At 43.7% G+C, this 17,152-nt stretch overlaps 1 protein-coding gene across 3 annotated transcripts in view; it reads right to left on the bottom strand.

Moving 5' to 3' along the window:
• The window catches only part of STRBP (spermatid perinuclear RNA binding protein), a 250,689-nt gene that overhangs the window by 109,173 nt on the left and 124,364 nt on the right, over window positions 1–17,152 (bottom strand). The gene's annotated exons all lie outside the window — the stretch shown is intronic.

Consider the following 17,152-nt stretch of genomic DNA (forward strand, 5'->3'; position numbering starts at 1 on the left):
GAACACAAATCAGGCGGTCTAAAGATGTCGGCAAACCATGACACTTCCTGTAAAATCTGCACTCGGTCACAGCTACTTCTCCCTCTTGACCCAAACCTAACGGTCAACAAGGCTGCCCGTCACATTAAAAGGATAAATTCGGGAGGCTCAAGGCTCAGGAGATGGAAGGAACCGGATCAAGCTTCAACTTTATAAGAAAAGTCAAGATTTGCATAGAATTATGATAAATGTACCCCGGGACTTACTTTGCATTTGATTTTGAAGGTGTGCGTCTGCCTTTTTCAATCTGCCTACAAAAGTGGTCTCCAAATTGTGGCCCAGATGTAGACTTTATTCGGGCTTTTGCCTTTAATATCACCTAACCAATTCCCACCCAGGCCAATTATGACACGTAAAGATCATAATTTTTTTTTTTGCTAGAAAATTACTCAGAACCCCCAAACATTATTAATGTTTTTTTAGCAGAGACCCTAGGGAATAAAATGGTGGGTGTTGCATCTTTTTTTGTCTCACAGTATTTGCGCAGGAAGTTTTAAAACGCGTTTCATGATTTAAAAAAGACAAAACACTATTAATATTAATTTTTCAGCACAAAGTAAAGGTGTTATGCTGAATAAACCAATACCCAACATGTCAAATTTAAAATTGCGCACACTCGTGGAATGGCGCCAAACTTCGGTACTTAAAAATGTCCATTGTGACACTTTAGATTTTTTACAGGTTACAGAGGTGGTCTTGGGCTAGAATTATTGCTTTAGCTCTAACGATCGCGATGATACCTCACATGTGTGGTTTATACGCCATTCACATATGCGGGTGTGACCTATGCACACGTGGTATGTACACGTAGACGAGCGGGGGCGCTTTCAATTTTTTTTTATGTTTTTTTTTTACTTTTCTGTTTATATTTTGACACTTTCCGTTTACTTTTTTTTATTCCCATTACAAGGAATGTAAACATCCCATGTAATAGGAATAGGGCACGACAGGTCCTCTTTAGAGCAAAATCTGGGGTCTCTAAGTCCCCCATATCTCTCCTCTAGGCTGGAAAGCCAAAAAAAAAAAAAAAAAAACGATCTTGGCTTCCCAGCCGAGGCAACAGCAGTGTTCACAACTGTCCAGGCTAGACGTGCCCGGTCTTGGAAGGTCATAGCGACTGCCGGGAACCATCCGGTCAGCGGTATTCTCTATGGTGAACTTCCACCGCCGGTGGATTCCTTCTCCGGCTCGCCGATCGATGACTCCTCCTGCCGCCTGTAAAAACAATCAAGCGGCTGAACTGCCGCTGATTGTTTTTACGGTGCAGGGAATCGCCTACTGAAAAAGATGATATCTGAATGATGCTTGCAGCTGCAGCCATCATCCAGATATCTCCACTCAAAGCCCACGACGTCTTATGATGTCGTTGGGCGGGAAGTGGTTAAATCCCGTGTGCCCTACCTGCGGGCCTTTGGTATATGATGTGCGGCCCTTAAGCCCCGTACACACGTACCGATCGTCGGCATACAAACGTTCGTCTTTTCTCCCCGGGATGTCGGTGTCTGTTGAAAAGTGCAAAGACTGCCCAAGAATTTTGTCCGCCGACTACAGCCGACTGCAGAAGTGATGTCATGTGATGGTTAACTTTCCCCGTGTTTTTTCTTTTCTGAGCATGCCCAGTCTTGCAAATCTGCGGTCTGTCGGCAGAATTCTGTACTGACTGGCGAACAATCGTCCGTTCTGGTGTCGGCATACAAAAATTTAAATGCTTGCAAGAAAGACTCTTGTGCGCAGACAGCTGTCGGAGGCACCATACTAACAAGCGTACAATCGGCAGATCTTTCGTCCGCCGAAGTTTGTATGCCGACGATCTGTACGTGTGTACGGGCCTTTAGACCTCAGCAGTCTGTAATGGGAACATTGATTAGAGGAATAGTATTGATCTCTACCAGCCTGATGTAACATCTTCCAAGCTTCGTATTGTCTTCTGCAGCATCTCCCCATCAACAGTGTATTCTGTCCTCACTCTCTGACCCTCATTTCCTCCATTAGGCCCGCAGTCTCTGACCCTCATTTCCTCTATTAGGCCCGCAGTCTCTGACCCTCATTTCCTCTATTAGGCCCGCAGTCTCTGACACTCCTTTCCAGCATTACATATATTAAACGTTATGTGTGGCCCTTTGGTGATGTCAAGGGGCCACATTTGAGACCCCCTTTATGTAATAGGCTCACAGCCACAGGCTTAACGTTCAAGAACATCACAAAAAATAAGTACTGCCAGATTTACAATACAAGTATGGCTGGGATATCAGACTGAAAGGTAGAAACATATCAACCTTATATAGTAATGCCACAGAAAAGGCAATATGGGTAGAATGCAAAATAATCTCTGAAATGAGAATAGAATAGTGCCCCATGCCTTCATCTACGGTCTGTTACCATCTCCACTGTGACATTCTAATCAATGGGAAGTCATCTTCTGATGCTTCCCACTAATTTGAGGACCACACGAATATTGGATTCCAACATCTCGAAAGGCAAAGAGAAGAAAGGGGAGGGGGCCCACCATCTAAGTGTACCTGTGGAGGGGGGATTATGGTGTGAGGTTTTTTTTTTTTTGGAGGCCCGGCCCCTTAGTTCCAGTGAAGGGAATTTTCAAGTTGTCAGCATACCCAGACATTTTGGCCAATTTCAGGCTCCCAACTTTGTGGGAATAGTTTGGGGATGGCCCCTTCCTGTTCCAACATGACTGCAAACCAGAGCAAGGTCCATAAAGACATGGCCACTCCAGAAACTTGAAATGCTTCTTACGAAGCCACTCCTTCGTTGCCTGGGCCGTGTGTTTGGGATCATTGTCATGCTGAAAGACCCAGCCACGTTTCATCTTCAATGCCCTTGCTGATGGAAGGAGGTTTTCACTCAAAATCTCACGATTCATGGCCCCATTCATTCTTTCCTTGGCACGGTTCAGTCGTCCTGGTCCCTTTGTAGAAAAACAGCCCCAAAGCATGATGTTTCAACCCCCACGATTCACAGCAGTAGGTATGGTGTTCTTTGGATGCAACTCAGCATTCTTTCTCCTCCAAACATGACAAGTTGAGTTTTTACCAAAAAGTTCTACTTTGGTTTCATCTGACCATATGACATTCTCCCAATCCTCTTCTGGATCATCCAAATGCTCTCTAGCAAACTTCAGACCGGCCCGGACAAGTACTGACTTAAGCAGGGGGACACGTCTGGCACTGCAGGATTTGAGTCCCTGGCGGCGTAGTGTGTTACTGATGGTAGCCTTTGTTACTTTGGTCCCAGTTCTCTGGAGGTCATTCACTAGGTCCCCCCATGTGGTTCTGGGATTTCTGCTCACCGTTCTTGTGATCATTTTGACCCCACGGGGTGAGATCTTGCGTGGAGCCACAGATCGAGGAAGATTATCAGTGGTCTTGTAGGTCTTCCATTCTCTAATAATTGCTCCCACAGTTGATTTCTTCACACCAAGCTGCTTGCCTATTGCAGGTTCAGTCTTCCCAGCCTGGTGCAGGTCTACAATTTTTTTTCTGGTGTCCTTCGACAGCTCTTTGGTCTTGGCCATAGTGGAGTTTGGAGTGTGACTGTTTGAGGTTGAGGACGGGTATCTTTTATACTGATAAGTTCAAAAAGGTGCCATTAATACAGGTAAGACTTTTTTAAAGCTCATGTGCGTGTAAAGGCAGGCGTCCCAATACTTTTGGTAATATAGTGTATATACACAAATAACATTTTTAAATTAAAAAAGAAAACATTGAAGGATCTTTTAGAAGGTTAGGGTCAGAATGCCATTCAAAACATTACCAAAAAACAAAAAGCCATAAAAATAGATCTATCTGGGGGTTCTAGCCCATTCCGATCTCTCTCTAGCTGTATTTTTGGAGCTCAATAAACACAATTTGTTTTCAGTGTCGTTAAAATGAGGCAGGGGGTGCAAGTTTTCCCGTTGGAAATTACAGACAAAACTTGCAAACCGTAAAAGGCCATCTGTGGCGCTATTATTAATTTCATGTTGAGAAATTGCAGTGGGTTCCAGAATCCCACTGGGAAGATCATTCTACCTGAGCTATGAAAAATCGGCTCCTCACGGAGGTGGATAGTGCTTAGCCTGCAGGAATCAGTACGTGAGCTTCTCTCTAAGTACACACACACAAAAAAAAAAAAATAATAATAAAAAATAGGCTCGCGTCTGCCGTGTCAGCATCATCCCTTTCATTTAGACAACGCTGATGTGGGGACTTGCAACCAGCCATAATAAAATGTATTTAGTAATGCAAAATAAACACAAAAAAAAAAAGTAATAACCTGAGTGGAAAACAACTGAGCATGAATTAAAGTTCATAATTTATTCCTGTTCCCATTATAATGAAAATCCCGGCTCAGCAACCAGGAATAAAGCAAAGTAGTCCGGGTGATCCTTCGTTTCCTACAAGACTCAAAAATGATCGAATTCTATTAAGGCGAAAAAAATAAACTCTCTAAAATCAGCAATAACCATTTTAAATCCTTATGCTGCTAACATTAATAGGTAGAAAGGTATACGGGTGCATCTCATAAAATTAAGAGTATCAAAAAATTTATTTATTTCAGTAATTCAATTAAAAAAATGAAACTAATTTTATATAGATGCGTTACACACAAAATGTAAAAAAAAAAAAAAAAATAATAATAATAAAGGTTTAAAACAAGTAAATATAATACAGGTGCATCTCATAAAATTAGAATAATCAAAAAGTTAATTTATTTCAGTAATTATTTTCAAAAAGTAAAACTAGGAATAAAGCAAAGTAGCCTGGGTGATCTTCATTTAATTAAACTCATATTTTTATATAGATGCGTTTCAAACACAAAATGTAAAAAAATAAAAATAAATAAAGGTTTAAAACAAGTAAATATAATACAGGTACATCTCATAAAATTAGAATATCAAAAAGTGTGTGATCAAAAAACGAGTGATCTTCATTCAATTAAAAAAAAAAAAAAAAATTAAACTAATTTTATATAGATGCGTTACACACAAAATGTAAAAAAAAAATAAAAAAAAAAGGTTTAAAACAAGTAAATACAGGTGCATCTCCTAAAATTGGAATATCAAAAAGTTAATTTATTTCAGTAATTAATTTCAAAAAGTGAAGCTAGGAATAAAGCAAAGTAGCCCGGGTGATCTTCATTCAATTAGAGCCCATTCACATTAGCGTGACTTGTTAGGCGACTTGTCAACCTGACAAGTCGCGGTATGTCGCGGTCCATTGAGTAGTACAGGACCCGTTCTAATAGGAGCGACAGACTTAGAAAATAGGCAAAAAATTTGGGGGAGCATACCCATGTATTTCTAAAGCTGCTGCAGCTGTGAACCAAAAGACATGCCCATTTTTATTTATGGATTGTCTTCAGATTTGGTAGTAATTTCTTTTGCATTTGCGCGCTATTCTTTTTTAATAGACTTAGAAAATAGTTCCTGTACTACTTTGGGGCGATCTCGGAGCGACTTGCATAGACTTCCATTATGTGAAGTCTCTGCAAGTCGCGGCGAAGTCGTGGTGCACAGCGACTTCACAGGTCGCCCCCCGAAGTCGTGTCGCCTCAATGTGAATGGGCTCTTGAACTCATTTTATATAGATGCGTTCCACACAAAATGTAAAAAAAAAAATAAAGGTTTAAAACAAGTAAATATAATACAGGTACATCTCATAAAATTAGAATATCAAAAAGTTAATTTATTTCAGTAATTATTTTCAAAAAGTGAAACTAGGAATAAAGCAAAGTAGCCCGGGTGATCTTCATTCAATTAAACTCATATTTTATATAGATGCGTTCCACACAAAATGTAAAAAAAAAAAAAAGAAAAAAATAAAGGTTTAAACAAGTAAATACGGGTGCATCTCCTAAAATTAGAATATCATCAAAAAGCTAATTTATTTCAGTAATTCAATTAAAAAAATTAAACTAATTTTTTCTATAAGATGAGTTACACACAGAGCGATATATTTTAAGCATTTCTTTCTTTTACATTTTAAGGATTAGGACTTACAGCTAGTGACATCCCAAAATTCAGTATCTCAGAAAATTTAAAAACATTTGATAGGACCATTAAAAAAAAAAAAGAAAAAAAAAAGAAAGGATTTCTTTTTATGCAATTTATACCAATAAAATATATATATATATATATATATATATATATATATATATATATATATATATATATATATAAAGGGATTTTTAATACAGAAATATTGGCTTAGTGAAAAGTAGTCAGGTCCATAAATATTGGGACATGGACACAATTCTAATCTTTTTGGCTCTATACACCACCACAATGGATTTGAAATGAAACAAACAAGATGTTCTTTAACTGCAGACTTTCAGCTTTAATTTGAGGGTATTTACATCCAAATCAGGTGAAAGGTGTAGGAATTACAACAGTTTGTATATGTGCCTCCCACTTTTTAAAAGGTACCAAAAGTAATGGGACAATTGGCTGCTCAGCTGTTCCATGGGCAGGTGTGTGTTATTCCCTCATTATCCCATTTACAAGGAGCAGATAAAAGGTCCAGAGTTCATTTCAAGTGTGCTATTTGCATTTGGAATCTGTTGCTATCAACTCTCAATATGAAATCCAAAGAGCTGTCACTATCAGTGAAGCAAGCCATCGTTAGTTGATTTGGCCACACCTAATGTTTTTGCTATCTCTCTGATGGGTTTGTTTTGTTTTTTCAGCCTGTTTGGAACATCCTTAAAAAGAAAGAAAACACCGGTGAGCTCAGCAACACCAAAAGACCCGGAAGACCAGGGAAAACAACTGTGGTGGATGACCGAAGAATTCTTTCCCTGGTGAAGAAAACACCCTTCACAACAGTTGGCCAGATCAAGATCACTCTCCAGGAGGTAGGTGTATGTGTGTCAGATCAAGAACACTCTCCAGGAGGTAGGTGTATGTGTGTCAGATCAAGATCACTCTCCAGGAGGTAGGTGTATGTGTGTCAGATCAAGAACACTCTCCAGGAGGTAGGTGTATGTGTGTCACCGTCACAACAGTTGGCCAGATCAAGATCACTCTCCAGGAGGTAGGTGTATGTGTGTCACCTTCACAACAGTTGGCCAGATCATGATCACTCTCCAGGAGGTAGGTGTATGTGTGTCACCTTCACAACAGTTGGCCAGATCAAGATCACTCTCCAGGAGGTAGGTGTATGTGTGTCACCTTCACAACAGTTGGCCAGATCAAGAACACTCTCCAGGAGGTAGGTGTATGTGTGTCAAAGTCAACAATCAATAGAAGACTTCACCAGAGTGAATACAGAGGGTTCACCACAAGATGTAAACCATTGGTGAGCCTCAAAAACAGGAAGGCCAGATTAGAGTTTGCCAAACAACATCTAAAAAAGCCTTCACAGTTCTGGAACAACATCCTATGGACAGATGAGACCAAGATCAACTTGTACCAGAGTGATGGGAAGAGAAGAGTATGGAGAAGGAAAGGAACTGCTCATGATCCAAAGCATACCACCTCATCAGTGAAGCATGGTGGTGGTAGTGTCATGGTGTGGGCATGTAGGCATGTATGGCTGCCAATGGAACTGGTTCTCTTGTATGGATTGATGATGTGACTGCTGACAAAAGCAGCAGGATGAATTCTGAAGTGTTTCGGGCAATATTATCTGCTCATATTCAGCCAAATGCTTCAGAACTCATTGGACGGCAGATAGACAATGACCCGAAGCATACTGCGAAAGCAACCAAAGATTTTTTAAGAGAAAGAAGTGGAATGTTGTGCAATGGCCAAGTCAATCACCTGACCTGAATCCGATTGAGCATACATTTCACTTGCTGAAGACAAAACTGAAGGGAAAATGCCCCAAGAACAAGCAGGAACTGAAGACAGTTGCAGTAGAGGCCTGGCAGAGCATCATCAGGGATGAAACCCAGCGTCTGGTGATGTCTATGTTTTCCAGACTTCAGGCTGTAATTGACTGCAAAGGATTTGCAACCAAGTATTAAAAAGTGAAAGTTTGATTTATGATTGTTAATCTGTCCCATTACTTTTGGTCCCTTAACCACTTGCCGACCGCCGCAAGTAGATTTACTGCAGCGGTCAGCCCCTCACAGGCAAAGTGACGTAAATAAACGTCACTAGCCTGTGAGGCTCTGGGGAGCGAGCGCGCGCCGCTGGCGGCGCGCTCCCGGACTCCCCCGCGCGTGTGACCGGCGGACCCGATGGCCGCCGCTCACTCTGCGATCGGCGGGGGAGAGGGATAAAGTCAGGCAGCTTGTGTAAACAAGCTGCCTGTCATTCTCCCCTGTGTAGAGACACCGATCATACGGTTCTACTATGTAGGACCGTTGATCAGTGTAACTACAGCTCAAAAGACAGCCAATCACAGTTAGAATCACGCCCCTAGGGACACACACAGCCCCTCCCTCTCAAATAAAGTTAACCCCTTCACTGCCAGTGTATTTTTACAGTAACAGTGCATATATATAGCACTGATTACTGTAGAAATGTCACTGGTAACCCCAAAAGTGTCAAAAATGTCAGTCAAGGGTCCGATCTATCCGCCGCAATGTCGCAGTACCGCAAAAAAAAAAAAAAAAGTCGCAGATCGCCGCCATTACGCATTAAAAAAAAAAACACCAAAAATGACAAAAATCTTTCCCTTTGTTAGTAAACGCAATAACTTTTGCGCAAACCAATCAAAATACGCTTTTTGCGAATTTTTTTACCAAACATAGGTAGCATAAAACAAATTGGCTGAAAATGTTAAAAAATTTTGATTTTTACTTTTTTTTTGGGGGGAATTTCATATAAAAAAATGTGAAAAATATTGTTATTTTTGCAAAATTGACGCTCTTTTTTTGTTTATAGCGCGTGATCAAAAAATCACACAGGTGATCAAATACCACCAAAAGAAAGCTCTGTTTGTGGGAAAAAAAGGACGTCAAATTCGTTTAGGTACAGCGTCGCACGACCACGCAATTGTCCGTTAAAGTCACGCAGTGCCGAATCGCAAAATACCCCCTGGTCGTTTAGCAGCCAAATCCTGCGGGGCTTAAGTGGTTAAAAGTGGGAGGCACATATACAAACTGTTGTAATTCCTACACCGTTCACCTGATTTGGATGTAAATACCCTCAAATTAAAGCTGAAAGTCTGCAGTTAAAGCAAATCTTGTTTGTTTCATTTCAAATCCATTGTGGTGGTGTATAGAGTCAAAAAGATTAGAATTGTGTCAATGTCCCAATATTTATGGACCTGACTATGTCCATGTACAGTATAGGATGCACTCAATACCTGTATTACATTTACTGGTTTTAAATTTTTTTTTTTTTTTTACATTTCTAGCATCTAGCGGCGGATTCATCACAGGATCACTTTTATGGACGGAGGGAGAGGTGCCCCCCCCCCCTCCCGCCTCTTCCCAGTCGATTTCCCAGCTTACAGGAGCCGTCGGTAGCGTGGAAAACAATCCGATCCATCCATGTCCCAGGCAGGAAGTCCCCCACTCCACTCTATGGCTTTGGAGGACAGGAGCGACGTCACACGTCACTTCCTTCCAACGATCTTAAAGGGACATTTTTTTCTTCCTGGAAAAAAATTACATTTTTTTTTTTTTGCTTTTAATGGTAGATGTGAAATTTAAAAGGTCTTTTTGACCCCAGATCTCCCAATAAAGAGCTCCCGTCCTGCTTATTTCTATTACAAGGGGTGTTTACATTCCTTGTATTAGGAATAAAAGTGATCAAAATGTTTTTTTTTTTTTTTAAAGGGACAGTGTTAAAAAAATTATAAATAAAAAGGTAAAAAAATTAAGGAAAAAAAAAAAGTAAAGCGCCCCGTCCCTCCAAACTTGCGCGCAGAAGTGCCCACACATGTAAACCGTGTTCAAACCACACGTGAGGTATTGCCGCAATTGTTAAGACCTCCTCTGTAACTCTAAACTGGTAACCTGCAGAAAATGTTTAAAGTGACGCCTATGGAGATTTTAAAATACCAATGTTTGTCGCCATTCCACGAGCGGGTGCAATTTTGAAGCATGACATGTTAGATATAGATTTACTCGGAGTAACATTATCTTTCACATTATAGAAAAAAATTGGGATAACTTTACTGTTTTTTTTTATTTTTATTGAAAAAGGTTTTTTTTTTTTTTAAATTGCGTTTGAAAGACCGCTGCGCAAATACGGTGTGACAAAGTATTGCAACGATCTCCCATTTTATTATTCTCTAGGCCTAGTTTCTCTGCTAAATATATATATATATATATATATATATATATATATATATATATATATATATATATATATATATATATATGTTTGATGGTTTCAAGTAATTTTCTAGCATAAATTACGGATTTTAACTTGTAAACAAATAGGCCCGGTCCTTAACCTCTTGCCGACAGCCCACCGTAGTATTACAGCGGCAAAACCACGTAGTACTACGTGATTTAGTGAATGCGCGCTGCCGGAGCAGCGATCCCGCTGTGTTTAGACACAGCGGGAGACGGGCCGCGGGAGGAGCGGTGGCCATTGCCGCTGGCCTCCCGCGATCGTCAGATAGACTGACAGAAGACCCACCTGCTTATGTAAACAAAGCAGGCGGATCTTCTCTCAGACAGGCAGGGAGAGATCAGCAGTTTCAGCTAAGCTACAACCCCGATCTCTCTGTGCCTGTCACAGAGCCCTTCCCCCCACAGTCAGCAAGCATATTTAGGCATACATTAACTCCTTTGATCACCCCCAGTGTTAACCCCTTCCCTGCCAGTGTAATTTATACAGTAACAGTGCACAATATTTAGCACTGATAACTGTATTAGTGTCACTGGTCCCCAAAAAGTGTCAAAAATGTCAGATAGGGGTCCGATCTGTCTGCCGCTGTCCGCCACAATTTCGCAGTCCCTCTAAAAAAATGCCGATCGCCGCCATTACTAGTAAACACTAAAAAATAGATAAACTCCAAAAATCTATCCCGTAGTTTGTAAACGCTATAACTTTAGCACAAACCAATTGAAATACACTTTTTGGGATTTTTTTTTTTTTTGGTCAGAGAATCCCACCCACCCCGTTGTTATCCCACCCACTTAACTTTAGTACTACTTTAGTGGAAAAGCAAACCTATACCGTACCGTACCGTACCGTACCAAACCGTTCCGACACTATACCATGCGGTACCAGCAGTGGAAAAGCAAACCGGGCCAAGCAGGGCCGAGTAGAGCCGAGCCGGTACTTGCAGTGGAAAAGTGCCAATAGTTTGTGAGGTTGAAAAAAGACATCAGTCCATCCAGTTCAACCTATGATGTGTGTGTGTTTGCTGTTAACCGTACATTGTATACCCCTGTATGTTGTACATTGTATACCCCCTGTATATTGTACATTGTATACCCCTGTATGTTGTACATTGTACACCCCTGTATGTTGTACATTGTACACCCCTGTATGTTGTACATTGTACACCCCTGTATGTTGTACATTGTATACCCCCTGTATGTTGTACATTGTATACCCCCTGTATGTTGTACATTGTATACCCCCTGTATGTTGTACATTGTATACCCCCTGTATGTTGTACATTGTATACCCCCTGTATGTTGTACATTGTATACCCCCTGTATGTTGTACATTGTACACCCCTGTATGTTGTACATTGTACACCCCTGTATGTTGTACATTGTACACCCCTGTATGTTGTACATTGTACACCCCTGTATGTTGTACATTGTACACCCCCTGTATGTTGTACATTGTATACCCCCTGTATGTTGTACATTGTATACCCCTGTATGTTGTACATTGTATACCCCTGTATGTTGTACATTGTATACCCCTGTATGTTGTGGTCTTTAAGGTGCCCATCTAATAGTTTTTTGAAACTATCGATGCTCCCTGCTGGTACCACTGCTTGTGGAAGAGAATTCCACATCCTTACTGCTCTGACAGTAAAGAACCCCTTACGCATTTTAAGGTTAAACCGCCTTTCCTCTAGTTTTAGTGAGTGGCCACGTGTCTTTTTTTTTTTTTAAAGGTATTTTATTGAACAAACAAAACAATACATAACAGAGAAATAACCGGAACCATGTCAATTGAGGAGCCAAAAGAGACACACACAAGACTCCATTTCACAACAAAAGCCATGACAAAAATAACATACATAACTGTCAGCCGTACCATTAGTATAGAACCCTAGTCAGAAACTGAAGAAGCAGTCCGGTCAGAGTCCACCCAAAAAGACCAAATTTTCCGGAACTTCTTGGGGCAGCCTCTGGCCTCATACGTCATTTTATACAGAGGCAATGCCTGATTAATGAGAGCAATCCATAATGGAACGTCAGGGGGAGCAGTAGACTTCCATCTAGTAGCTATAGTCTTCCTAGCATAAAAGAATGTCAAGCGGAGAAACAATTTAGTACGAGCAGGGACGTCCTCGTCATCCACATAACCCAGCAGACAACGAAGGGGGCTACAAATATTGGATAACTGAGAGATATCTGCAATAAAAGCTGTGACTTCCGACCAAAAGGCCCGGACAGGTGGACAGTCCCAGAACATATGAAAGAATGAACCATCAGCAGCATTACACTTGGAGCATAGCGGAGAAGGCAATGTACCCATTTTGTGCAGGAGTACTGGGGTATAGTACGCCCTGTAAAGAAGCTTCAATTGGATAACCCTATCCCTAGAGGAGATAACAACAGGTATTTGTTCCGGAAGGACGTCTTGCCACACCTCATCCGACAATTCCGGAATATCCTCCCGCCACTGAGACTCAACCACCGCGAGCCGTTTGGAGTGAGAATGTAAAAGTCGAGTATAATATGTAGAGACCAGCTTCTCATGTGAAGAGTCAGAAAGAAGGTTTTCCAAGGGGGTCGGTTCAAGCGAGACATCACGGAGGCCAAACTGTGCGGCCGCCGTGTGTCTCAATTGCAAGTATCGGTAGTAAGCCGTGGGGGGCAGACCAAAGGTAGATTGCATGTCCGCAAAGGACCTGAAGGTTCCCCGGACATACAAATGAGAAATAGATTTCACCCCTAGGCGGGACCAGAAAAGGCCATCATCCCGACTAAAGAACTCCTTCAGCCGCGGATTGCTCCAAAGGGGGGCATTGGGGGAATGCAGCTCTGGAGGGTCTGAACCATCCAAGGCCGCAGCCGCGAAAATCCGCAGGGTGACAGAAACAAGAGCAGTGTTCGGTCTGCCCATAACGGACCTTCGATGTACCAAGTTTTGCAGTGATTCATAGGAGGTGAAAATAGCCGCTTCCAATGAAGCCGCAGCATTAGCATCCTCCGGATGGAACCACCAATGAGCATGGGCCAATTGAGACGCGAAGTAGTATAGACGCAAGTTAGGCGCAGCCAGCCCGCCCGCGAGAACCGGCAGCTGCAGAGCATCCCTGGCCACACGCGCCGCCCGACCCCCCCAAATAAAGGAGGTCAGGAGCGAGTCAATGGCCTGAAAGCGGCGCTTAGGGACATATACTGGGGAATGGCTGAGCACATACAAAAAACGGGGGAGAAAAATCATTTTAAAAATATTAATCCGGCCTAGCACCGTGAGGGGAAGCGTAGACCAAAGCCGCAGCGAGGACCTAAGACGGGCAACCAGGGGATCCAGGTTGTTGGAAAAGAATCGAGACAAGGGGAGCTGAATCTCAATCCCCAAATATCGAAACCGATCCACAACCTGGAGGGGACAAGAGGCAAGGGAAGGGGGCAGAGCCTGGGGATCCAGGGGGAACAGCGTGGACTTACTCCAATTCACCCTGAAGCCAGAGAAGTGACCAAAGCGTTCAATAACATTCAACAGAATAGGGAGGGATTGATAGGGATCCGCCAGATATATCAACATATCGTCCGCGTACAGGGAGACCTTTTCTTCCAAGCCATTGATCACAAAGCCCGCAATACCCTCACAAAGGCGGATCTGCGCAGCCAAGGGCTCAATGGCCAGGGCAAACAACAGCGGAGATAGCGGACACCCCTGCCTGGTGCCCCGAAAAATGGGAAAGGGGTCCGACACAAAACCGTTCACCCGAAGACGAGCACGAGGTAGATAATACAGAAGGCGGACCCAATTTATAAATCCGGGCCCAAAGCCAAATTTCGCCAACACTTCCAATAAATAAGGCCATTCCACGGAGTCGAAAGCCTTATGAGTGTCCAGGGTCACAACGACCCTGGACCCCACAGAGGCATGAGTCGTCTGAAGGTTAGTAAAAAGTCTACGCAGGTTGATCGATGTAGAACGGCCAGGAATAAATCCCGACTGATCCGCACCCACCAAGTCCGTGACAACCGTATTCAGACGCCTCGCGAGGACTTTGGCGAGAATCTTGACATCAGTATTAATAAGCGAGATCGGGCGGTATGACTCACAGAGAAGGGGGTCTTTACGTGGCTTGGGGATGAGCACAATGAGAGCTTCCTTCATAGAGGGTGGCAGACGTCCCTCCTTCAGAGCACAATTGAACACAGTCAGTAAATGGGGGACCAGCAATTCTCTATAGTGCAAGTACCATTCGATAGGAAAACCATCCAGGCCAGGTGTCTTATTGTGTGCGAAAGTGGCTAGAGCCTTGTTTATCTCATCCGCAGTCAGGGGCGAATCCAGAAAACTAGATTGGCCGGCCGACAACTTAGGCAAAGTAATATCATATAAGAAATCATCAAGTTCAACAATGGTATAATGAGCTCTAGATTGGTACAAGGAGGAATAAAAAGCAACAAAACTGGCCAGAACATCGGGGGTTTGTTCCACAATGACACCGGCGTGGCTGGTAATCCGAGGGATGACACAGGGCTGGTATTCCGGCCTAGCCAAATAAGCCAAGAGGCGACTGTTCTTATCGCCCAGTTCAAAAATGCGCTGATTTTGATAAAGGAGTTTCTTCTGTGTACGCTCCACAACCACCAGATCCAAGTCCCGAGCCCTGGCCCGCCAAGAGGCATGGTGCTGGGGAGTAGGGTCATCAGTATATTGTCGTTCAGCCGCATGCAGCGCCAGTTCGGCGTCAACCAACTTAGTCTGGCGAGCCTTCCTGGCACCGCCCACGGCAGACGAAAAGGTACCTCTCATGGTCGCCTTAAAGGCCTCCCAGGTCAACAATTCAGATCCAGCTTGTTTATTGAGTGCCCAATATGAGTTCATCTCCGCCGACCCCTGGTCAGTCACTGCCTGGTCCGCCAGCCACAGGGGGCTGAGCCTCCAAAGTTTATAATTAGGGGGGGACCCCAATGCGAGATCCACCAGTAAAGGGGAGTGATCCGATACTGCGCGGGGCAGATACCTGACACCCGAAAGAAGACTTAGCAGTTCCCGAGGGAGCAGGCAGAGATCAATGCGGGACAATGTATTATGGGAGCTGGAATAACAGGAATACTCAGTAATCCCCCCATGTTTCCATCTCCAGGCGTCCAGGAGATCCAATTTGTCCAAGTAGGAGCATAAAGGAGTTGGTGCGGAGGAGACAGCTCCAGACCTGTCCAGAGCAGCATCGAGGACCGTATTAAAGTCACCCGCCATAATAAGGGGACCCTCAGCCATTTCCAAGACCAGACCCAGCATACGGTCAAAAAACTGTCTAGTAAACGGCGGAGGGACATAAACGTTAACCAGGGTATAGGGCTTACCCAGAAATTCGAAGACAAGAATAATAAAACACCCCGAAGGGTCAGTCTTCAAATGCTTGATGGTGACAGGGGCTGATTTTGCAATTAGAATCGAAGTACCGCGAGCATACGAGGAATACGTAGAGTGTAGCGCGTACGCCACATGCGCCCTCTTTAGGGCCATCACCCTGGACCCCTGGAGATGGGTTTCCTGCAATAAAACAATGTGTGGGTTATGACGTTTTAAATATTCGAAAACCAGGGAACGCTTGACTTTAGAATTTAGCCCCCTGACGTTCCAAGAGACTAAACGGAGAGTAGACATAGTGATATGTTAAAAATCAGCGTTGGTGACCGGGGGGGTCCCAAAAAAGGGGGAGGCCCCCCCCCGAGCACCAAGACCTCACAATATGGCAGGCAAAACCACTGGCAGGCAATATGCATAGGAGGAGAAGGCACAGACAAGGACCAAAATATTATCAAGTACAGCAAGGCAGAAATGAAAATCGTAGCACCTAGGCGTAAAAAAAACCCCTGATAAGAGTCCAAGAAGACATGACGGAGTAAACGCAAATCAAAAAAAGGGGGGAGAGACCCCCACAATCCCAGATAAACACAAAACCAATAGTAACCCAACACCCATCCCACCCTAACCCACCCGGCCCTCAGTCCCCAACAGTTGAGAGCTTGAAATCCCATAACCAGAAAACAGTGTAGTTCAGGGAAACGTGGATCTGCTCGTCCCGAAGCAGACAGGAATGGTAGCAAAAAAAAGGAAAAAAGGGGGGAAGGGGAGCAACCATCCCCAAAAATGCCCTTCCAGAGGAACAAGGAGGGTCCCCCCATTCAGGAGGACACCCGACAATCACAAAAAAGAGTTGCAAGGAGGATCATAGAGTATAAAGGTGTATCCCAACGACATCCAGGAGGAAGAAAGGGAAACCTAGCAGCAGTTGCAAGACACAGGCCAGCGATCACCGACGAGGAGACCTATGATCCTGGGAGGGAGGGGAGCGGCGTCCCAAGGAATCCACCCACTGCGCAGCGTCCTGAGGATCCTGAAAAAAGTGGGCTTTACCTTGATAGATGACCCTCAAACGAGCCGGGTACAGGATACTATACGGCAATTGTAAATCCCGCAGTCTCCTCTTAACTGCCATGAAGGAGGCCCGCTGTTTCTGGGTCGCAGCAGAGAAGTCCGGGAAGATAGATACAGCGTGGTTATTATACAGGATTCGGCCCTTGTCCCTAGAGGCCCGGAGCACAGCCTCCCTATCACGGAAGTGCAGGAGCTTGATGAGAAGAGGACGGGGTGGGGCCCCGGGCGGCAAGGGGCGCAATGGCACTCTGTGCGCCCTTTCAATGGCAAACAAGGGGGAGAAAACTTCCTTCCCAAAAGTATCGATAAGCCAATGTTCCATGAATGATTCAGGATTTTTACCCTCCGATCCCTCCGGAAAGCCCAAAAAACGCAAATTATTGCGCCTGAGGCGGTCCTCCATGTCCGTTAGCTTGTCTGTAGTAGCGACATGACCCCTCTGTAACT

Source organism: Pelophylax lessonae (assembly GCF_965119305.1).
Source record: "Pelophylax lessonae genome assembly, chromosome: 7".
Classification (NCBI taxonomy): Eukaryota; Metazoa; Chordata; class Amphibia; order Anura; family Ranidae; genus Pelophylax; species Pelophylax lessonae.